The sequence below is a fragment of the Choloepus didactylus genome, chromosome 12, assembly GCF_015220235.1.
Source record: "Choloepus didactylus isolate mChoDid1 chromosome 12, mChoDid1.pri, whole genome shotgun sequence".
Classification (NCBI taxonomy): Eukaryota; Metazoa; Chordata; class Mammalia; order Pilosa; family Megalonychidae; genus Choloepus; species Choloepus didactylus.
Genome location: NC_051318.1, coordinates 48,400,905 through 48,425,997, shown reverse-complemented (window position 1 = coordinate 48,425,997; position 25,093 = coordinate 48,400,905). Strand labels below are relative to the sequence as shown.

The window sequence follows — 25,093 nt, the reverse complement described above, 5'->3', positions numbered from 1 at the left end:
TATGCTTCCCAGTTTCCCCTCTTTATCTTGTTCTTGCTACACATTACCTCTTTATATTTTTCATGGCAAAGACATAGAATTATGATTATTTCTTATGCACTTATGTTTTAGATCTTGTAAGAAATAAAAAGTAGAGCTACATTCTGAGAATAAAACAATACTGGTATTTAAGTATTTACACATGTAAACACCTTAACTAGAGGTCTTTATTTCTTCATATGGCTCCAAGCTACTGTTTATAGCGTCATTTCCTTTCAACCTGAAGAACTTCCATTGACATTTCTTGTAGGGCAGATCTAGAGGTAACAAACTTCCTCAGCTTTTGTAAATCTGGGGATGTCCTTAATTCTCCCTCATTTTTGAGGGACAGTTTGCTGGATGTAGAATTCTTGGCTGGTAATTTTTCTCTTTCAGTACTTTAAATAGGTCATCAAACGTCCTTCTTGTCTTCACACTTCTCATGAGAAAACAGCACTTAATATTGCTTGGGATCCCTTGTACAAGATGTGTTGCTTCTCTCTTGCTGCTTTTAGGATATTCTCCTCATCTTTGGTCTTTGACAGTTTAATTAAATGTATCTTGGTGTGAGTGTCTTTGAGTTTATCTATTTTGAATTCATTGGATTTCCTGGATGGTGTATATTCTTGTCTTTCATCAATTTAGGAAAGTTTTGGCCATTATTTCTTCAAATATTCTTTCTGCCCCTTTCTCTTTCTCTTCTCCTTCTGACACTCTCATAATGAGTACGTTGGTAAGCTGTGAGCTGTCTCACAGGTCCCTTAGGCCCTGGTCACAGTTATTCATTCTTTCTACTTTCTGCTCTTCAGACTGAATAATTTCACTTATACTGTCTTCTAGATAACTGTTTCTTTCTTCTTTCTTTCCAAATCTGCTGTCAAACCCCTCTAGTGCATTTTTTTTAAATTTCTGTTAGTGTTTATTATCTTCAGTGCTTTCGTTTGTTGCTTTTTAAAAATTTCTAAATCTTCTTTTGTTCAAGCATTGTCTTCTTGATTTCCTTTAGTTCTAGGTACATGTTTTCCTTTAGCTATTGAAATTATTTAGGATAGTTAACTTAAAATTCTTTGACTAGTATTCTAATGTCTGTGGTTCCTCTTTTGTTTTATTTTGTTTCTTTGAATGGGTCATCTCTTCCTTTTTCTTTGCAGGCATTGTAATCTTTTGCTGAAGTCTGGGTATTTGAAATTTTCATGTTATAACTCTGGCAGTCTGATTCCCCCTCTTACTCATACTTTCAGCATAGATTAGCTATATGCTGAGGCTCTTCTTCAATGCTTAGGCTGGCTTATACTGAACCTATAGAACAACATGTGGTGAACAGTTTGGTTCTTCTCAGGTCTCTCTAAGCTTGTGTTTTTCTCTGGGCATGTGAAGCAGCTTTCAAGAATTTCCCAATATATGGGGCTGTTTTTTCTACACAATAAAGGATTTTACTCTTCAGCTTCTCTTCCCAGGATCCTAAGTTGTGCTCTTTGTCTCAATCATAGATTTTCAGTCCATGAAGCTGTAGCTATCTTCTGTACATCAGTTCTCTGGTCCACCTTTTTGTTCCAGCTTGCAGAACCAGGTGTAATCCAATGCTGTGCTCCACCTTTCTGCACTGACTCTGCTCTTCATAGCTCCCCCTCCTTTCTGAATTCTTCACAGCCCTGGGTAACTTCCAGGTTAGGTGATCCAGACACACACACTGAGTCAGACTTCCATGGAGCCAGTTTAGAGCAATGTAAAAAAACATCCATTTTTTTCATTTAGGTGAATCAACAATCAGGCCCTAAGGACACCCACTTGAATGCACATGGGCCTCCAAGTCACTTCTGTTGATTGTTCAAACTTGCATGCAGAACCAAAAGATGGGGGAGGCCACAGCAAGTAAACTTGCCCCATAGCTCTCCTAATGTTTTCTGTCTTTTTTTTTTTTTTTTCATTGAGTCATTCTCTAGCCTCTATCATCTTCCAGAATTTTAGGAAAGTTTATTCTGACATATTCTGCCCATTTTTCACTTTTCTAAGTGGGGAGGGGGGGGTTGCTGTTCATCACAGGCATCTTACTCTGTTATCTTTTTTATTTCACTTTCTTGATTTAGTCCACTATTGTATTCAAATGTTTTAATGACAGAGTCCAAGCAGGACTTGTGTTCTGACATCTAATTGCTCTATTACCTTGGCCTACTTCACATATTTCCTGTCCTGCCCCCAGTTTTTGGAAATTTAAAACCTAGTAATTTGGACAGATTTTTCTTTCTTTGCCATCCTGCACTCAGTCTTTGGTATCTGTTAGCCAAGAGTACTTTTGATGGTTTTCTCCTTCTCTATTACTTTACTTCTTTTTTTTTGGAGAATTGCTGCCTTGCACTTAAGGGAAGGGAAGTCCACCCAAGGAAGGGTTTGAAACCATGCTCCTTCTCTGATAAAAGCCTTGGTGATACTCACACAGGAAACTCAAGAAAGATTTGTGGAAAGACTTGTGAAGACTGCTGTGTTGCTTAGGCTCTTTAGAATTCTAACTTGTGCTCTGGTCAATGCACAGCCATGGATAATTCTCTAAAAGTATGGCTAGTTTCTTCTTTCTGTACTCTATAAAGGGTTCATTCTTTCATTTACACTTTGCCAGGGTAAAAACCAATATGAACTAATATTTTCCTTTGAAGCATTTATTGTTTTCAGGAATTTGGTTAATTTAGATTTCTTTGTTTCTTCAGCTCTCTAACAGCTTTTCAAAAAAGTCCTTTTGCAAATTATCTGGCTTTTTGGTGGAGGCTATTACTAACCACTTTTTGTCTAAACATCTTTATTGAATTTTCATTGAAATTGTAATAAAGATAAAATTTAATTTGGGATGACGGTATATTTAAAGGTCTCATCTTACAATCCAGGCAAAATCATGTAACATGGTATTTATACCAAGTGTTAACATTAGGTTTAGGATTACAGGTGGGGGAAGGTCAGACAGTTCTGGTTCAAATCACAGGTGAGCTTATTTCTCTTTATGAGAGAACCTAGAATTTGATGCCTAATGTTGATAAATTTTGATTTCCTTAAGAAGGAGAGATAGGTAAAGAAGAGAATTTGAAGTTACATAAGAATATTTGTTGACCATAAGTAGCTGAAATTATTCAATTTATTCAATCCTCTGGTGTTAATATGACTCCTGGATTGCTATTGCAACTTTAGGTTATACCTAGAAGAAAAATATATTTATGTTTTAGCTGTCACATGCAGGAATTTGAAGCCAGAATCATAAGGTGCTCATCCTTGATAAACCAAGGTTTAGTTCATCCTAGACTCTATAGGTTTTCCTTAATTCATTGTGATTGTAAAGAGGGAGAATGGGCAAGTTTCCTTAAAGATGCATGTGAGGTTTGTATGTACCCTAGAAAAACATATTCTAAAACTTAATCCAATCCTGTGAGTGTGAACCCATTGTAAGAAGGACATTTTGATGGACTTAGTTAATTTAAGGTGTGGCCCAACCCAATCAGGATGTGTCTTAATCCTATTAGTAGGTTCCTTTGTAAGCAGAATGAAATTCAGACTAAGAGAGAAGGCCATGGGAAGCAAGAAGCTGAAATTCAATGGAACCTGGAAGAGAACTTAAAGGCTAAGAAAGGGCATCATATGCATTCCCATGTGATAGTGTCCAGGACAACGATAACCAGCAGCCAGCCTCAGAATGTCAGTCATCAGAAAAAAGGCACTGCCTGATGAGGCCTTGATTTGGACTTTCTCTTAGCCTCAAAACTGTGAGATTTTAAAATTCCCATTGTTTAACCAAACTATCACATGGTATTTGAGCAGCCAAAGGAACTAAAATAAAGCATATAAGCATGGGTGGTTTTATGTTCATGATTAAAAAATACATACTTAATATCATGTTCTAATTTTGCATTTTATATACAAAACATAGATCTCTTAATATTTTGTAATAAAATATGAAAGATACAGAAAATAAAACTCGATAAATTATCTTGGTCAGTGGAGATTCTCAGAGATATAGGGGTTATAATTGTGGTGTACTTCTTATTTGGAAATCAGCATGGAGCATATTTGGATTCTAGTAAAAGTTGCAGCTATCAGCAATTCCTATGAGTATGAACATTCATCACACTTATTAAAGAAGGGCATGGTATTAAAGGATTGAAAAAATGTATTCATGTCATGGGGCAGTCATAAACTGTGATATTATATCACAAAAAAAAATCTCCTGACATTAAATGCAGGTTGTAAGACTGCCATGTTTTCCATTTTGAACAGGAGATCCAGGCAACAACAACATCAGTAAAAACAAAAATCCTTGAAAATAGCCATATGTAAGGTCCGTTTTGCCATGTATCTATATAAAAGATAGCTGGAAGAGCTGAGACAATGTAGGAAAAAAGGTAAAATTAACATATAGTCAACAGTATACAAGATTGCCACCAGCCAACTATGTGAGGAAGAACCTCCACCTTCTCCCACATCCACTGGGTTGTTGGATTTACTGAGGCCTGTTGTTCTCATATTTGTATGGATTATACCAGATCTAAGGTACACACTTGAATATGTCTCTTGAATTATCTTTGCTTTTGTATATGCCCACTTCTACCTGCCATTCTCTGGATTCCAAATTTCATGACCAAATCTTCTTTTAGCTCTTCTAGAATAAACTTAATCAACTACAGAGTCAGTTAATGGAAAGGACTCAAAATATTCCTCATGATCTACTCACATGAGACTTTAATAAAGTTAAAGGATATGGAACAGCAGCAAGAAAGTGATAGCAAGCAAGAAAGGCCCAAGAGATATCCTAAAGCCCCTTTACAGTTGTATATAATATGACTTAAGATTAATTACACTAAAAGTTTCCCAGTAAGACATTTTTATGCCCCACTGGTTACATAATCAAAGGAAGTTGTGTAACTGGCTAAACCAGGAGTAAGCCATCAATCTACACAACCCTAAAAAAGTTAGATGAGGTGTACCCAGCTTTTGCACCAATACTTAGTCCATCTTGTTCTTATCTTGGCAAAGGGTCAGTAGCAGACTTCTATCTGTTCCTAGAAATAAGCACATGGATGTGCCAGTACAGGTAGCAGACAACCCTATACTATACATACTCTATTATGTTTTCAAGAGATTCATGAACACTCATTAGAATAACTGTCTTTCAGTCTCTCTTAAGAAGCTAGCCTTTCTCTTGTAGTCCTTTGAAGGACAAGTTTCTTAAGGCACAGAATTCCTGAAACCTCAGGGTTCCGAGATGGGTGATTGTATCAATGGCTTTCCAAACCCAATTCTAATATTTCTTTAAACTATTCCCCAACTAAAATAGTATTTTTTTTTTAAATTCATACGAAATTATGTCATTTTCCTGATTAAAGGTCTCCAAAGCATGAACATGACTGAGGTTACAAGTACATCTCTTATAAAGAAGATACTGTACCTATGGGGAATGGTTGAATGCATACTAAAGAAAAAAATCATCTTTAAACCTTTGCCTTATCAAATAAGAACAAGATGGAGATAGATTAAAAAGCCTTCAATCAAATTGTTAAAAAATAAAATATATAATATAAAGTGAAATAATAAAGAATAAATAAAAAACTAAAAGTACATATAATGACTTTAGAATAAATGAAATATAGAATTTTTAATTAAATCCAAAATACTTTTTTACACCAAAATGTAAGTAAATTTCTGAAAGGCACATTTTAGAAGTAAATGGTGAAAAAATTGAAACATTTGATCTCAAGTGTTGCTCATAAACATGGTACTCATTAAATTTTTCCAAAATATCAAGGAATTCAATATTCTAAAACTATTAAGGAAAATTGAAAACAAATATAAAGATGTTTACATATATGTATATTTTCGTGTATGTGTGTGCATGTGTATATATATATACTTATGCACACATGCATATATACATGCCAGAGATGTACAGAACTGCAATTAAGACATAAAATCAGCAAAAAAGAAGAATTAATGATAAATGTCATTTATGTATATTGTAAAGTTTATTTAAAATAAGTCACCAGTAAATTGCATCTCAATATTGGATGGTTAAATATTAGAAACTATGCAAATCACTGGATTAAAATTTCCAACAAAAAATCACAAACACCTTAATAAATACTGAAAAAAATAAAACAGTTATAGTTAAGTGGGAAAATTGTCAGTTTTTTCACTTCATGTAAAGTTTAAACATCAAAGTGAAAGAGCATTATGTTTAATGGCAAATTATAGCAATCAATTGAAGTCAAACAGAGGATTATATTTTCCCTGCTACTTAATAGTATTCTGAATGTTCTTGTCAATTTAATTAGTCAAGAAATGAAAAACGGATATAACATTTGAAAAAGAGAAAAATACTATTGTTTGCAGATAATATGGCTGTATGCCTAAGAGAAGCCAGAGAATCAGAAAAATCTATTTGACAAAAGTGAGGGGGAGAGAAGGGGTTAAGGGAGAGAGTGAGTGGAGAAAGAAAGAGACAGAGAGAATACACATCTTGAACTTTCAAATTTTCCACAAATGATTCACAAAATCCAAGGAAAACTATCAAATATCCTGTTGAAATTATACTAAACTTCCCTTGTAAAAGGAAATATGGAAAATATTCAGGATGATTTTTAGAAGTGTAATGCACAACAGGGTTGGGCTTGTCTTGGCATTATAAAACTTCAATATTAAGTAATTAAGTAGCTTGATTTTGGACAAAAGTCACAGATTTGTGAACATAACACCTTTGTAAGGGCAATAGTATATATTTATCAAATATATACAAAAGTACAAAAATACATTGACCTCACAGTTCTATTCTGAAAATGCTAGAAAAACTAGTGATCAGATAAAGAAGTTCATATGAAAATTCTGGTATTGATTTTTTTTTGAGGATGTGAAATGGGAAGGCAGAGCAAAGATCCTTCTGAAATGATTATTACGTTATTACTATGTACGGAGCAGTTCCAACACATGAGTGAATTGTTTAAGCCATAAACTGATATTTTAAAACACTATTAGTATGGGAGAATAAATATATCATAAAAGATAAAAAAAAATTTACAAATGTTAATCTTTTTATAAAATATGCATGGTGCTTAAGATGTGCAGCATTCCACTATACAATCCAAATACAAGTGGATTTAAAATAGAGACAAAAAGTATCTCACCAAAGAAATTAGATGTTTGATTATTTACCAAACATAATAATTTGGATAAAGAATATGTTGCTTTGGTATATTACTAGTATAAATAGTGGTCATCTCAATTACATCATTTTTAACTGTAAATGTCTTCTAATGTTGTTTAGTATTTATTTATTTATTGATTGATTGATTGATTGATTGATTGGGGCAGACGACTGAATGAGCAGTACTTGATAGGGCAGGTAGCAATTGCCATGATACTGGATTGGAGATTAAATGTGAAAAATAATCTCAGTTCTTCTTATGACCTATATACACTCTTCTCTTTATGAAAATGTTGGTATAAGCTGAAAATATGCATTGCAAAATTACCCCAAAATATTTTTTGGAAGAAAATTGCATACGGAAATGCAGCCAACCTTTTTAATCCAGCGCTTGCCTTGGATGCAAGTTAGGCAATTTGGAAAGCTGCATTGAGTTTTAGGATATATGGGTCCCACACTAATGCAATAATCTGCCAAATAGCACTTTAATGACCTGGAAGAACTGGTCTAGCTGCCCAAACTGTGAAATACTCCTCACAGCACTGCCAGAAGCTATTTTCTTAACTTGGGTTTTTTTGAACAATGTAAGAAATTTTCTGTGTGGTGTTCTGCTTTTGTTAGAAACAAATATGAAGACAACTGTTCCTTCTTGTTCTTGTTCTTTTTCTTCTTCAGTAAGGAGAAGTAGAATTTTAGTTTCAAGTTATATTTTCAATGCAGTAATATATTTTTATCTTTTTAAAAACAGAATTTACTTGTAAAATCACATTCTAGTGCATATAATTTGCTCTTATTTTTCCTGGAAGTCAGCGATACTATGGCCATATATGGGAAAATTTTTTTGATTTACATTTGATTCTACTTAATATATAGACCTTGGTTTTACATATAAGATTTCAAACCTATTCATATTACATCTATGTTTGAGAATCAAACAATGATTAGGATGGACTATGTGGTAGAACAGTTGTTTAATTTAGTTTGATATGTTGATATTTGTAGTTAGAAAGTTGTAGAAATGAAAATGCCCTGATGTCTCCCTTCTGGCTCACCTCCACAAGAAGTAGAGGCCAAGGTAAAGTTGTAAACTGCCAGTTACAGTTTATAAATCATACCCCACCCCCACACCCTACAGGTTTGGTCCCTCAGCAAATATTGGAAAACTTATTGGTTCAAGGCATGTAAGGAAAGCCCTGTCTAATCTTTTGGTGACCACTAAATGAATCAAACAAAGACAAAGCCACACACAACAAAGAATTTGGGCTTTACACAATTTTTCCAGGAAAGCCACTAAACAACAACAAAAAAAAGCAACAACAATGACAACAATTATAAACCCTGGATAGGGAGAGGATCTGATAACAGGAGTTGCCACAACATGTTATTTAAAATGCCCAGTTTCCTACAAAAATAATGAGACCTACAAAGAAACAGAGAAATATGGTCCCAACAGTAATAAAAAAAAAAAGGCAATCAACATAAACTGTCCTTGAGAAAGCCCAGATGTTTTCTTTACATTGGAATGAATTTAAATCATCTATTTTAAATGCATTCGAAGAGCTAAAAGAAATCAGATCTAAATAATTAAAAGAAAATATGAGAACACTGTCTCACTAAGCAGCAAATTTTAATAAAGAGATAGAGGTTATGAAGAAGAACTAAATAGAATACTGGAATTGAAAAATACAGTAACTGAAATGTCTCAACAACAGATTTGAACTGACAAAAGAAAGAATCAGTGAATATGAAGACATTTCAATTGGAATTTAAAAGTCTGAGGAACCTGAAAGAAAAAAAGTATAAAGATAATTGAACAGAGTTATTGAGTTCTGTTGAACACCATCAAGTATACCAACATGTATATAATTGTAGTGCTAGGAGGAGAGGAGAAAGTTGTAGGAAAAATATTTGAAAATATAATGGCTGATAACTCCTAAATCTGATGAAAAAAAGTGAATCTGCACATCCAAGAAGCTCAATGAATTCCAAGTAGAATAACCTCAAAGAAACAGACAGCTAGATATATCAAGGGCAAATTGTCATAAGCCAAAGACAAAGGGGATCTAGAAAGCAACAAGAGAAAAGCATCCCCTCATGTTCAAGGAGTCCTCATTAGATTAATGGCTGAATTCTAATAAAAAACATGGGGCCTTGAAGACCGTTGGATGAGACATTCAAAGTACAAAAGAAAAAAGACTGTCAAAGAAGTATTCTATATTCAGAAAAACTATCCTTCAAAAAAGAAGAAATTAAGACACCACCCATAAATAAAAACAAACCAACCAACAAAAAAACTGAGAGAATCCATCATGAGGAGAACCATTCTATAAGAAATACTAAATGTTGTCCTTCACTTTGCAATGAAAGGACCCAAGAGAGTATCTTAATAACAAATGAAGAAAAAACAAGCACCAGTAAAGGTAAATAATTACACAGGTAAATATAAAAGACAATATAAATATATCATTTTTTGTAGCTCTTTATTTTTCCACTCTGATTTAAAATTCTGTTGCATGAAGCAATAAAACTGCTGATGGGCTTTCACTGTGTAAAGATGTAATTTGTGTGACAATGATAAAATGAAGGGAGGGACGAAACAATATTGGAACTAAGCTTTTGTTTACTCTTGAAATTAGGATGGGATTAATACAAATATCATTGCTTTAAATTAAGATTTTGTGGATGAAACAATAATGCCCCACAACAAACATCTACATTCCAGTAATGCCAGAAGAAATGCAGCCCTACAAACACCTTGATGCTAGCCCGCTGAAGCTGATTTCAGACTTAGAACCTCCAGAAATCCATCAAAATAAAACCGTATTGTTCTAAGTCACTAAATCTGTGGTAATTTGTTGCAGCAGCAATAAGAAACTAATTGAGATGTTGATTGTAATCCCTAGGCCAAAAACTAAGAGAATAACTCAAAACAAATATAATAAAAGAAACAATGATAAAATTTACTAGAAAATATCTACTTAACATGCAAAAAACAAAGTAATGTTGGAATAGAACAAAAAAGAATAAAGTATACAGAAAGCAAATAGTGAAATGGTAGATCTAAATCCTACCTTAATGATAATTACATAAAATGTAAATTGATTTAAAACTTCTATCAAAAGGCAGAGATTGATAGAATATGAAAAATAAACACATGATTCAACTATACGTTGCATACCTGTTAGATTCAAAGAAACATATTGTTTGGAAGTAAAAAGACTGAAAAAGATATATCATATAAATAGCAACCATAAGAAAGTTGGATATCCATACTAATATCAGACAAAATCATTTTTAAAACATGTCATTAGAGATAAAGAGGGCATTTTATAATTATAAAAGTATCAATCCAATAAGAAGATATAACAATTATGAATATATTTACCTAAAAACATATCCCAAAAATTTATGTTGCAAAAAACTTACAGAATTGAATGGAGAAATAGACAATTAAATGATAATGTTTGAAAATCTCAGTACACCACTTTCAAAAATGGATAGAACGGTTAGAAGATCAACAAGGAAATAGAACACTTATACAATACTATAAACCAACTAAGCCAAACAGACTTCTATTTAACACTCCACCCAGCAAGAGCAGAAATACATATTCTTCACAAGTGCACATGGAACACTCTACAGGATAGCCCATATGTTAGACCACAAAACAAACCTCAGTTAATTTAAAAGGATTGAAATCATGCTTTGTATGTTCTCTGACAATAATGAAATAAAACTGGAACTCAATAATAGAAGGACATTCTGAAAATTTTCAAATATGGGGAAATTAAAAATCAGAGTCTTAACTAACCAATTTGTAAAGAAATCAAAAGTGAAATTAGAAAAAACATCTACATTTATGAAACTAAAAACACAGCATACCAAAACTTTGGGCATGCATCTAAAACTTTGGCATGCAGCTAAATCAGTGCTTAGTGGGAAACTTACAGCTCTAAATGCCTATATTAAAAATAAGAAGGATCTCAAAATAATAATCTACCTTGCACCTTAAGTCTCTGGAAAAAGAAGAACAGATTAAAACTAAAAGACAAGAAGGAAGGAAATAAATACAAATCAGAAAATTGATAAATTATAGAAGAAAAGAAAATCAATGAATCCAAAAGTTGGTTGTCTGAAATGTTTAACAAAACTGATGAACCCATAGCTAGATCCACAAAGAAAAAAAAGGAGAAAAAAACAACCTCAAATCACTAAAATCAGGAATGAAGAAATGCATCACTAACAACCTTAGATAAATAAAATTGATTATAGGGGAATATGATGAACAGTTGCATCCCTACAAATTAGAATACCTAAATAAAACAGATAATCTCATAGAAATAAATAAACTATCAAAACTGACACAGGAAAGAATAGAAAATCAGAACGAACCTATAACAAAAATATTGACTTAGTAAAGAAAAAAGTCTTTTAAAAAGACCAGGCCAGGTGACTTCACTGTGAGTTCTACAAGATGTTTAAAGAATAGCTAACAACAATTCTTCACAAAATCACTCTGAAATAGAATAGCAGGGCATGTTTCTCAATTATTTCTGAGACCAGTATCCCTCTGGCACAAAATAAGAAAAGAAAACTACAAATCAGTGGTTTTTATTTGTATAGATACAAAATCTGCAACAAATTGCTTATGTACTGAATCCAGCCATGTGTAAAGTGCATACTACATTATAACCAAGTGGAATGTATAATGGATGAAAAGTTGATTTAATATATTTAAACCGGTCAATATAAAATACCACAGTAAGGGAATTTACAAAAGCCACGTGGCCATTTCACTACATGCAATAACAGCATTTGACAAAATATAACACCCTCTTATTTAAGAATAAATTTAATTAATGAATCTCAAGATGAATACATTGAAAACTATTGTCCAAAGAAATTAAAGCAAGAAGACAGATCAGAAGAAAATATTTTTAAGGTGACAATATTCACCTCAACAAAACCCTAGGTGGCAATGTTTTGCAGAAATTGGAAAAAAAAAATTATCCTAAAATTTATATGGGAAAGGAAAGGACCCAGGATAACCAAAACAGCCTTCATGAAGTAAATCATTACATGAATCACATTTCCTGCTTTCAAAATTTACTACAAAGATACTTTAATGAAGACAGTTTGTTACTGGAATAAAGGATAGACATATAGATCAATTGAACAGAATTAAGAGTCCACAAATCAACTTTTATGGCCAATTGATTTTTGACAGGGGTACCAAGACAATGGAGAAATAATAGTTTTTCAAGAAATTGTTCTGCAAAAAAAGCAGATACTCATAATATTGCTATATCACACTATAAACAAATGTTACTTCAAAATGTTTTATAGGCCTAAGTGTAAGAGCTAATGTAATACAATTTCTAGAAGAAAAAATTATATAGGAGTAAATTTTAGTGATCTTGGAATAGACAATGTTTTCTTTGAGATGTTGCAAAAAAACATAAGGAGCAAAAGAAAAAAATAGATAATTTGGGATTTGATCAAAATTAAAAGATTTTGTGCTTCAAACGGCAATGTGTTGGTTTGGATGTATTATTGCCCCCAAAATGCCATGCTGTTTAATGCAGTCTTGTGGGGGCAGACATATTAGTGTTGATTAGGGTTGGCATCTTTAGATTAGGTTGTTTCCATGGAGATGTGACCCACCCAACTGTGGGCAATACCTTTGATTAGATTGTTTCCATGGAGGTGTGACCCTGCCCATTCAGGGTGGGTCTTGATTAGTTTATTAGAGTCCTATAACAGCTCAGACAGAAGGAGCTCAGTGCTGAAGCTTAGAGAGACATTTTGGAGATAGCGATTGAAAGCAGACTTTTGCTGACGCAGATGCTTAGACATTTTGGAAAATGCCAGTTTGAAACAACCCAGGAGCAGATGCCAGCCACATGCTTATGCCTTCCCAGATGACAGATATTCCAGACCCCATCAGTATTCTTCAGTGAAGGCTCTTGATGCCTTCTTTGGACACTTTTATGGCTTTAAGACTATAACTCTGTAACCAAATGAACCCCCTTTATAAAAGCCAATCCATTACTGGTATTTTCATAATGGCAGCATTAGCAAACTGGAACAGGCAAAATCAAAAAAGTGAAATGACAACCCACACAATAGGCAAATACATTTGTAAAATAATTGATCTAAGTGAATTCATCCAGAATAATATAAGTAACTCTTACGACTTGTTCTGGTTTGCTAATGCTGCTGGGATGCAAAACACCAGAAATGGATTGGCTTTTATAAAAGGGGGTTTATTTTGTTACACAGTTACAGTCTTTAGGCCATAAAGTATTGAAAGTAAGGCATCAGCAATGGAGTACCTTCACTGGAGGATGGCCAATGCCATCTGGAAAACCTCTGTTAGCTGGGAAGGCACATGGCTGGCTTCTGCTCTGGAGTTCTGGTTTCAAAATGGCTTTCTCCCAGGACATTCCTCTCTAGGCTGCAGCTCCTCTTCAAAATGTCACTCTCAGTTGCTCTGAGGTCCCTCTGTTTTTGAACTCTTTTTCTTGGACTCCAGTGAACTAATCAAGACCCACCCTGAATGGGCCCAGTCACATTTCCATGGAAACATTCAATCAAGGGGTCACACCCCAAACAAAGGTGTCACTCACAGTTGGGTGGGTCACATCTCCATGGAAACAGCCTAATCCAAAGATTCCAACCTAATCAACACTAATACATCTGCCCCCACAAGAATGCATTAAAGAATATGGCTTTTTCTAGGGGGCATAATATATACAAGCCAGCACACAACTCCCCAATAAAAGACAAACAATCCAATTAAAAATGTGCAAAGGTTTTCAATAGACATAAAATAAACTTGTTTAGCAGATGTTTACAAGCTAATACAATCACTGCACTTTCTTGGATACATAAATCTCAATTTTTAATGGGGCAGTCATCTATTAAAAATATACTAAATCATGGTTAAAGCTCAAAAATTGCATTTGAAATTTGAATGATAAAATAAAATGCAATGTTTCTCTTGATTTTGGATTGTAATTAAGAGACAATCTCCAAAGCTCTTAAGGAAAATACTGAAAATACAGATTTTAAGAATTTTTTTTTAGAAAATAGTAATAAAAAGATCATAAATAAGAGCAAAACAACAAACCAAAATTATTATGCTTGCCATGGTTAATAAAGTATTTTAAAAATTATAGACACATTAAAAACAAAATTAAAATAAACTGGTTGATAAAAAGCAAATGGTTCAGAGAAAAAAATTATTAAAAAGGACAAAACATTAAAAATGCTTAAGCCCACAGCAACCAATGTAAAAATAATGAAAATGAATAAATTAGAGAAGAATTTTCCATTATTGTTTGACATTATATTTATGAATAAAAGATAAATCATTTAATCTGATATTTTAAAATTCAAATATGCAAATTTTTGAGAAACATTATATGCAACCATAACTCAGGGTCAGATATTTTGTAATCATCTTAACACAGTCTCCATTAAAAAAAATGTAAACATTGTGTTGTTAATAAGAAAGTGAAAACTGAATATAGTCATTGTTGGTTTGGAGATGCATGTGTCCCAGAACATATTTTTAAATTTAATCCATTCCTGTGGGTGTGAACCCAGTGTAAGTAGGACCTTTTGATGAGATTACTTCAATTAAGGTGTTCCCACCTCAATCAAGATGTGTCTTAATACTTTTACTGGAATCCTTTATAAGCAGAATGAAATTCAGGCAGATGAAAGCCACAGGAAGCAAGAAGCTAACTAGCAACAGAACCCAGAAAAGAAGGATGAAACCAGGAGATGCCATCATATGTCTTGTCACCTGAGAGGGTAAGGACCAAGGATCACCAGCAGCCAGCCCCAGAATACTACAGTCTTTGGGAAGAAAGTATCACCTTGATGACACCTTGACCTGGATATTCTCTTAGCCTCAAAACAGTGAGCAAATAAATTCCCATTGTTTAACCCAACCCATGTCACGGTGTCTGCTTGAGCAGCCCAGGAAACTAAAACTGTCGTTTAATTCAAGATAGTGAATATTGAGAATAATAAGAAAATTTAAATAATTTATTATTTTGTTATGCCATAAATTTTGGGAATCTCCTCTGTTGCAATTTACAATCGCATATGATAAATATGTTCTGACTGTGAACTGGATCCAGCTGATTCTCACTTGCTCTAAGGGATAGACTGCTGTGCCTTGTTTACAGAAGCAACAGTTTTGTGAGAATAAAGACCTTTATGTTTTTCTATCCTTTGAAGAAACTTCCTTTATTTGTTGCCCTGCAGCCAGAAAACCAGCTTTAAAAAATATTAAAGAGTAGTGAAAATAAAGCTTCTATGGCCATAAATTCTTCTCATGAGTTTATGCAAACAAACACATACTTGGTCTGGATTCATATTTTCCTTCTAAAATTGAATTAAGGTTTTGAATGAAGGCATAGATTATTATTGAATAAATAGGATTTTTATTTCTATAATCAACTGATGATTACTAAATCTATTCTATCAAAATGAAAGTGGTACACATCATTTTGCTTATTTTGCCTATTACATATGAATCTGTTCTGATAAGTTGTAATTTGCCAATGATAAATAAATATATAATTTGTGTCTCTAGTCAAGAGAGTTAGTTAAATACTATGAGGAAGGGTAATAACAGGCACAGGATAAGTGCATTCTAAGGTTTTCTATCCCTTTTTTGTGGAATCATGGTAGAGTTAAAACTTACTTGAACTTTGCATGCTTTAGACAATTTTCTGAACATTAATTAAGAAATGAGAGATCATAGATTTTGTAAATGAAGGGGAATGATATGAATACTCTCCCTTAAGTAAAGAATTTTGCACAGGCAAATTGAAGTGGAAAACAGAAGAATCATATGCCAAATGTGATCAAGACACATAATAAATTTATATAACTTTAGCACAGCATCTCACAATGATGGACTTATCTCCTTTTCTGTTGAATTTGTCTAATTGCCTCAAGTTTTCAATTTAATTTACCTCCTTAGAAACTCTTAAGTATAACTTACAACGCATTTATCTAACACTGACCAATATTTTTACAGAAATCTGTTTCTCATAGTTAAACTATAACTAGACACACACACACACACACACACACATAAACATTAAATTTTTAAAACCTATCTGACAGTAGAGACATCGTCTCAACAGCACCTGCAGAATCTCAATTTAAAATTAGTACTTCCACTAATATAAAATATTCTTTATCCATTTAGGCTAACTGATAGTGTACAGAGCTTATCTCCAATAGCTAACTGTGGAATCAATTCTGAACAAATATGCCAATGTATATCAAGAGTTATTAAACAGATTTTTCAATCCAGTAATTCTTTTTTGCATTATAGAATAATTTGGGGGATATTATAGCAGTTGCATTAAGAGGAGTAAAATGAAGTTATGAATGCAGAGAGAGTAAACTGAGAGGAACACAGTCCTAAGTGTGATTACTAATAGTCTTAGTCATTTTGTTTCATATTTATAATAAACGATATACATGTCCATCCCATCCCAACCATGTAAAATTAGTAGATGCAATAAATATGTATTTACATGCTATGTAGTAACTATAATAACATAATTAAAATTCATTTCATTGGCAACTAATTTTTAATCTCATCTGTCATCAAAATATAAAATACTGATATATTAGAAGTTTTTCTGGTATATTTCTGTTTTCTGAAAAACAGGTTACTGCAAGATTTCTTTAAGTTTAGCAACCATTACTTGTGATATTTGGGGGAAAAGGTACATGTTGAAATGAATGTCAAGCTTTAGTTTACATTATTGATTAGAACTACTTGTAAATCTTACTTGCCACTTGTGATATATAATGAGAAAGATTAATTGCTCCTCATCTTTATGTGTGAGCAAGCTTAAATGCTGTTTTCATTATTTCAAGATCTTAATAAATTAATTTGTGGTGAGTCCTTGATCTACTCCAATGTTGCATGTTCTGATGCACTACACAAATATTGCCAAACTCCATATATCATTTTCAGAATTCCCTCAGGATTTTAATAGCTAGAATGCAGGTAAGTATGTTTTTTGATCTTCTCCCTCAAATAGGTAGAGAATCAATTGTAGGAAGAAAAATGCTATCACTATGTGCTTAGAACTACAGCTTTGAAAACCATTAGGAGATTTACAGTAGTAATGTAGTACAGATAAACAAAAAATAAAGTTCTGATGAGCTAATATAATGCATAAAGCTTATTAATCCTGACTCTGTAATATCCTCTATTCCTACAAATGTTGATTTCTACCTTCTATTTTTTTTATTTTTGTATCCTTCTCACACTGTATTAGAGTCTAACAGTCAGTTTTTGGTGAGTTGAATGTACCTCCTTCTGCCTCTTTAAATCTGATCTATGAGAGTATGAGTAGCTGAGATCCTTAAAATTATGTTCAAATTAGGAGGCATGGAGTCAGATTAAACAGGAAAAAAGAAAACAAAAATTTTTAGCAATGGAATTTGCTCTGCTAAATAGAGAATATGTTTCTCTGTTGGCTTTTCAATTTGGTTCCAAAGAGCTGAAATCATCAGGGTCATAACCTCCAGATAAGTGATAAATTGTTATATTAGACTCTATTTGAAAAGTGCAGAAAATGAGAAAGGCAAATGATCATAAAGAATAAGTTACTTCTTTGACCTTCTTTACCCTATGATAATATATCCAGCAAAAGTAAGTCTTTCATCACTGATTAGGAACATCAATTATCTTCTGGTATTTTCTGATATTACAATTAAGAGTACCATTATTGCAGCTGTAAGTCACTAATATATATTATGAGTCTAACAGCTTTTTTTACCTTTGGAAACTTCGGAATAAAAATTATAAAGATCCCCCAAAATTGTGTTATTGACAAAGCACAAAATTTTAAATGCTTTTTTTGGAAACTACATAATTTTATTAAAGTACTTGGATTTATGTTTTGGAAATTTAGAAAGTAATTGTAGTATAATAGCATGCAGATTAATAGAATGCACACCTAAATATCACACTTTTTCACATTTTCTGAAACCTAGCTTATTTCTCTTTCAATAATGGTCTTAAGATGATTAAAAAATGTCAAAATATTACTCAAATTATTTTATATAATAAATCCAAAAGACATATGTGAGAGAATAAATACAGATATCACAAAAAGATACAATGAATTTAAATTATGTGTCAAAGTTAGAAATACCATATACAAATAAAATTTTGATAATTCCAAGTGTTGAAGAATATAAAAAACAGTAGCTATGAAATAGAATTAGCAGATTTGTAAATATAACCCCCTTTAAGAGCAATTCAGCAATAATCAGTCAAATTGAAGTTGCATATGCCTCCTGGCCCAGAAATTCCATTTGGGACATATCCTAGAGATATTATCTCAATTACGCAGTTGAGACAGGTTCGAGGGTGTGCACCGTAGCATTATTTGTATTAGTAACATTTCTCAGCAATCAATCTGGAGATACCCTATACATAGCATAAAACTCATTCCGGATTGTGAAATATTTTGAAATGAATAATTGGGGAGCTAGGGGACAAAATATAAGCTTATTTCTTTGAGATCTGGATGGAGGATTGAGTTTAGTGTGAGTGCTAAGTGGATCTGATCACTCATCCACAGGAAAGGTTGGCTTACTCATCCAGTGCCAGGTAATGCTGGATTCTATCAACCACCCTGCATGAAGACCTGCCAGATAAGATTTGACAGCATGAATGAAACAAGGATGACTTGTGCAATCTGAACACAGGCTTATTCCCAAAATGAATATGGGCAGAACTGAGCCAAGAATGTTTGTTACTATTTCCTCATTTACCAATTAAATACCTGAACATTGCAAGGGCTGAATAAATACAGGAAGTGAGAGATGCTCTTTGCAGGGAGGTGGGGTGGGGGGGGGGTAAAACCTCTTCATGAAAATCAGAAGTGTGAAAAGAAATCCTCTCTAACATCCATCAGTAGAGAAATGCATAAATTTTGGTAGATGGTAGATGATCAAGAGATAGACATACAGATAGATGATCAAGAGATAGACACACAGGTAGATACACAGACACAAATACAGGTATAGATATGCATATAAATACAGATACATATAGATCAATAGTTACTCTGCCCATTTGAGACTGTTATGAACCCCAGAAGAGCCATGATCTTTTAATCCAATCTTTTGGGGTGGAAGCTTTTGATTGTTTCTATGGAGATGTGAATCACTCAACTGTGGGTGAGAACTTTGACTAAGTTATTTCCATGGAGATGTGACCCTGCCCATTCAAGGTGGGTCTTGATTAGTTCATTGGAGTACTTAAGAGAAACTGAGAGCCAACACATAAGCTGATGCTCGGAGACTCTTGGAGATGCAGACAGAAGGGTGTTTGGAGATGCTAAGCTAAGAGATGAAGACCAGTTTGCCCTGGAGAAGCTAAGAGACAATTCCCAGATGCTTAGAGAGAAATGCCCCAGAAGAACCAAGCAGAGAGCTGAGGAAAGCTAAGAGAGACAGAAGGCCAGAGACATTTTGGAGAAAGTCATTTTGAAATGCAACCTGGGAGCACAGGGCGAGCAGACACCAGCCACGTGCCTTCCCAGCTGACAGAGGTGTTCCGGGTACCATTGGCCTTCTTTCAGTGAAGTATCCTCTAATTGATGCCTTAGTTTGGACACTTTCATGGTCTTAGAACTTGGATTATTTGTAAGTTAATAAATCCCCTTTATAAAAGCCAATCCATTTCTGGTATTTTGCATAATGATAGCATTAGCAAACCAGAACAGATACTATACACCAATTAACATTAATGTTCTGCAGATATTATTTTTATAAAAATTGCAGCAATATAATGGCAGATACAAAATAAGTGAATAGTATTTGTGCATATATTGAGAAAACATGCAGAAAAAAAGCTGTAATATTTATGAATGCATATACATGTCCAGAATAAAATTAATAAAACATAGTTAGGAAGAATATCCACCAAACTTAGAATAAAGCTGCCTTTTTTGACTAAGGAAGATGGTCATGGGAAAGGATTTTAATTGTATCTGTTGAGATTAATTTCTTTTGAAAAATTACAAAAAATGTAGTTTTCCAAAAACTGAATGCATAAAATTGCATTTCCCTTGTGATTCATTCTTAAAGCAAGAAAAAGTAGATGACTTTATTGCATTTCTGATTAAATTATTGTTTTAAGATAGTAATTTTTGATTTGCAAAATGTAGCAAATCATTCACTTCCCAGTGATTGTTTCACTGTAACTTAATTAAGATTTTTTGCTTGTCCTCTTGCTATACAGGAAACATGTGATTAGGCATTCCAATCATGGTTATTTACTCATTATTGGACCAGTTTTCTAAAAAAGTAAATTAAATATTCTTTTTTTTTGTTTTTCCTTCTTCTGGTTGCATTCCCTCTTCCAATGTTACTAAATGGCTAGGTGTAACTTCCATGATTTTCAAATTTAAATCTTCCACTTGAGCTGCTTCAGATCTCATTCTTTGCCCCATTATATCTCATCCAATGTATTTAAAAACTCTGTTAATTGATCAATTGTGACCATTTTATTCCTGCACAATTGTACCTACCTCACTGTAGCTGCATCACAAGACACTTTTTAATTTGCAGCAATGCAACAATTTCTAGTTTTTAACTAATTTCTTGGTCATTCTTCCTTTGGATTTTCATTCTGTTACATCAAAACAACTAAGCATATTATGCTTTTTTATATGCTTCTTTTTCTTTAAAATTTATAATACTAATATGACAGGGACAGTATTTTTTCCAGTCCTCCAGTTAGTGTTATGGCAATTAATAAATGTTTGAGTATGAATGAAAGGTAGATCCTGAATGCACTACCTTACATGAAAGTATTTCTAATGGTGTGAATTATGGGCATATAAGCAGAATATGAGAAAAGTGTTCGTGGTAATGTGATTCTTTCATTCCAACTAAAACAACATGAAATAAAGAAACTATTTTCTGTATAGTGAACTAATAATTTAAAGGTCAGTCTCAAAGAAACTGTTTGCTGAAAGTAAGATAAAAATTAAATTTGATTTTTTGATCCATCCTGCCTTTGACAGGACTGAATATTCTTTCATCTTCAACTTTCTATTGAACTGGTGTGCAAACTTAGGCCCTTTCAGACCGTAGGATTCTGTAGAGATACACCGAAGTGGTGTTGGTTGAGACAGGGTGGAGAGAGGGAGGTGTTCTAATTTCATTACCAGTTATTCTATTTTCATTTTTTATTTATTGTGGATTTAATTAAGAACATATTCAGAGTTCAGTCAGGTTTGTGTGCTAAATAACAATAACAGGACCCTAAATGACAATGCTTCTTTATCTACAGTTGATTACTGGAAAAGGATACAATATAGCAAAACGTATTAAAATAAGAATACTCACCACCTAGCCAAAGGCTGACTCACATCAAGTCTGGAGAAGCTAGAGGTAAGCTTCAATTTTTTTATCTCAGTAAGGGAGGTGGCAGGGCACACTTGGTCTTTGTTCAGGCACCACTTATATTTGCAGGAAACAGTGTAGTATCAGGGACCCCAAAATGAGTCTCTGTTGTTTGTTTGCTTTAAATACTTTGCTGATTGCATAGGCATATTCCTCCTATGATTCCTATGAGGAGGAATCAATAGCTGAACCTCCTGAGGGCCTCACTGAGACCATGTGCAAATCATTGTTCTCACTCTTACAATAAACATGGCTGTGCAGGAAGATTTCTTATTTTATAGGACTTCTCAGTATAATTCTGTCTGCTAAATTTAAGCCCTTCAACTCTCAGTCCACCCCTTTCTCCCATGGTCAAGGTATATAATTTATGACAAAATGGTCATTCTTAGTGTGATAGTCACTACTATCCTTTCAACATTTTGTAACCAGAAAGGGAGCCAGAATGCAGATACAGATTCGAGACATTTGTAATAACAGTTGAGGGACTGGTATGAGTTTAAATGGATTGTTTAACCATCCAAAACACCAGAAAACACTTTATTGTCTTTTGTTATAAAATCAGAAAGTTTTGTCTTCTTGTTCTGGCTTTATTAGTTATAATTCTAATTAAACAGGGTCAAGTTTTTCACTAATCCTCTAGTCACAATATATAGCAATAATAAATTTTGTTTACTACTTCTCTTTCAGTCTAGAAAAGTCTCCTTTCTCTACCCTAGTATTATTCTTCTTCATGCCATTAACTAGTAGAGAAAAATAAAACAGATGTAATACTATTAAATGCCTCATTTTGTGGATTTTTTTATTACATTTCTTACGATATCTTTTGATTTTTTCCTTAATCTCCAACATTTCCTATAAATTAATACTTGCCTTAAAGAATTGATCAGGTTTATCTTTTAGCAAGATAATTTTATAGGGGTGCTGTTTACTTCACACTGCATAATCTAAGAAGAATGTGACACCTGCCTGTTCCACTTTCAGTGATCTTAAAATTGCATGTCAGATTCAGATGCTAAGATACTGATTTCTTCACTGTAAATTTCCCATCAACCTTCCACTTAATTATTCATGAGACTTTGATTTCAATGGGAGTTGCAGAATTGATTTTTCTGATTTTATCACTTTCCACAATTACTATAAGAAATTTCTCATTAAACATATATTTTTATCCAATAAAACTTTTTGCTTTCCCTGAAATTCATCCTTTACTGGAAAGAGAAGATGAATTCTGTCTCTTCAATTGCTAGTTTTTAGACTAAGAAGTTGACATCATTATTTTCCAGTGGTTTACATTGAGTTATTGTTTTCTTTGAATTTTGATTTTTTTGCTAGCTATTTTTATTGGCCATAAGGAGTTTCACTATGAACCAATAGCTTTTTAGGCAGGTAATGTGTTTCAATGAGTTGACTTCACTGTGATTTTTGATGCTAAACTTGTCATGTCATCAGTTTGTGAGACCCTGTGGGTTTTTCTTTTTCTTTTTCTTTTTTCAGCTTTTGGATACCTTTGATATAACTGAATCATTTTACACTCCTTGTGCTGTGATTCTTCAAAATGTGCCAATCTCACACTTGTATTTCCTCCTCACACCTGGAATCAGCATCTTCTCCAAGAAATTCTATTTTGTTTTAATGAAGAATAGTGTCTAGAGACTCAATTCCTAATAGAAGGTGGGATTATTCTTATTACTACTGTCCATTTCATGGAGATGACTAGAGATTTATACATTATTTAAAGAGAATTGGCAACTCTATGACTTTTTGTCATCTTATTCCAGAATGTTGTATTGTTTGGGGTTGAATTATGTGTCCCCCCCAAAACATATTGAAATTGTAAATGCTGGTGCCTGTAAATGTGACCTTATTTGGAAAAAGGGTCTTTACATGTGTAATCTATTTAAGTGAGTTTATGTGACAGTAAGGTGGGCCATAAAACAATATGGCTGTTGTCCTTAGAAGAAGAGAAGAGACATAGGCACAGAGAAAAGATGGTCATGTGAAGACAGAGGCAGAGATTTAAGTTAAGCTCCCACAAGCCAAGGAACACCAAGGATTTTGGGTATCCACCAGGAGTCAGGAAGAGACAAGGGAGAATCCTCTCCTAGAGACTCCAGAGGGAGCATGGCCCTGCTGACACCTGATTCAGGACTTCCAGCCTCCAGTACTGTGTGAGAAAAAATTCCTGTTGTTAAACCATCAAGTTTGTGGTGCCGTGTGTAGCCCAGGAAACTAATACAAGTATTTTTTCCATTTCTTCAAGTCCATATTTGTCCTGTATTACATTTGATATTTAAAGTAGTTTTAAAATATAGGTTTTGCAACTTTCTTGTTAATTTTATGCTTAGGTCTTTTATCATTTTTGTTGCTACTGTAAATGGGATCTTTTTTTCCATTATATTGCATAACACAGTATTTTTGTGTATACAAGCATTCTCTCTTTCACTCAGTCTCTCTCCACGTGTGTATTTGTGTGCATACAACCACACAAATGAAGGACATTCTGTCATTACATACACTTTTTATCTTTTGTTATTAATTTATACTTTTTTTTGCTGAGATGCTGTTTTTATTTATTATTTTTTCATAGAATTCATTGATCTTTTCTTTGGGTACTAATTAATACCTGATCAGTTTTTATAAAAGTTTCTGTGCAATTGAAACAAATAGAAATTGTCAATGACAAGTATGTAAGATTTGAGATATACTTAAAGACCAAAATTAATGATTATGTTTTTGAGATCTTGTACATTTTTGTATATTTTTACTAAATTATTGTCCTTTTTATCTGTTGAGAGGTTCACTCAAATCACCTGTTACTTGTGTTTTCACTTTTCCTTTCATCTGCTTAAGTTTATGCTTTATGAAAATAACTGCAAATTTTTTAATTTAATGATATTTATTTATATCATAATGTGTATTTACTTCAGTATCATATGTTCTAGTTTGTCCAATTTAATGTTTGCTCACATGAATTCTATTCTGTCTAATGTCAAGATATGCTTTCTTTCTTTTCATTTGCATTTGCCCACTATACTGTTTTTACTTTTGTTTATGTTTGTTTATTTATTTATTTATTCTTAGAGAAGTTATTCATTTACAGAACACTGATGCATAAAATACAGGATTCTTATATACCACCCTAGTATTAACATCTTGCATTGATGTGGTATATTTGTTACAATTGATAAAAGCACATTTTTATAATTGTACTATTAATTATAGTCCATGATTTAGCTTAGGGTTTACTGTTTGTGTAGTGCAGTATTCTTTCATTTTGAAACTTTTGAATCATATTGTTTTAGGCGTGTTGGTGCATGCAGCATGGGGTTGGATTTTGCTTTGATCCACTTCTTATAATTTTTTTAACTTTTAATACCTAAATTAAACTAATTTGCATTTATTTTATGACATTTCATCTCAAACCTGTCA

At 33.1% G+C, this 25,093-nt stretch overlaps 1 long non-coding RNA gene across 1 annotated transcript; it reads left to right on the top strand.

The window, feature by feature from the left end:
• The first annotated feature begins 4,488 nt into the window (after positions 1–4,488).
• Positions 4,489–23,278, top strand: LOC119507184. The gene is made up of 3 exons (XR_005211159.1): positions 4,489–4,545; positions 21,552–21,652; positions 23,159–23,278. It is a non-coding gene; the product is annotated as an uncharacterized LOC119507184 (long non-coding RNA).
• Positions 23,279–25,093: the final 1,815 nt, after the last annotated feature.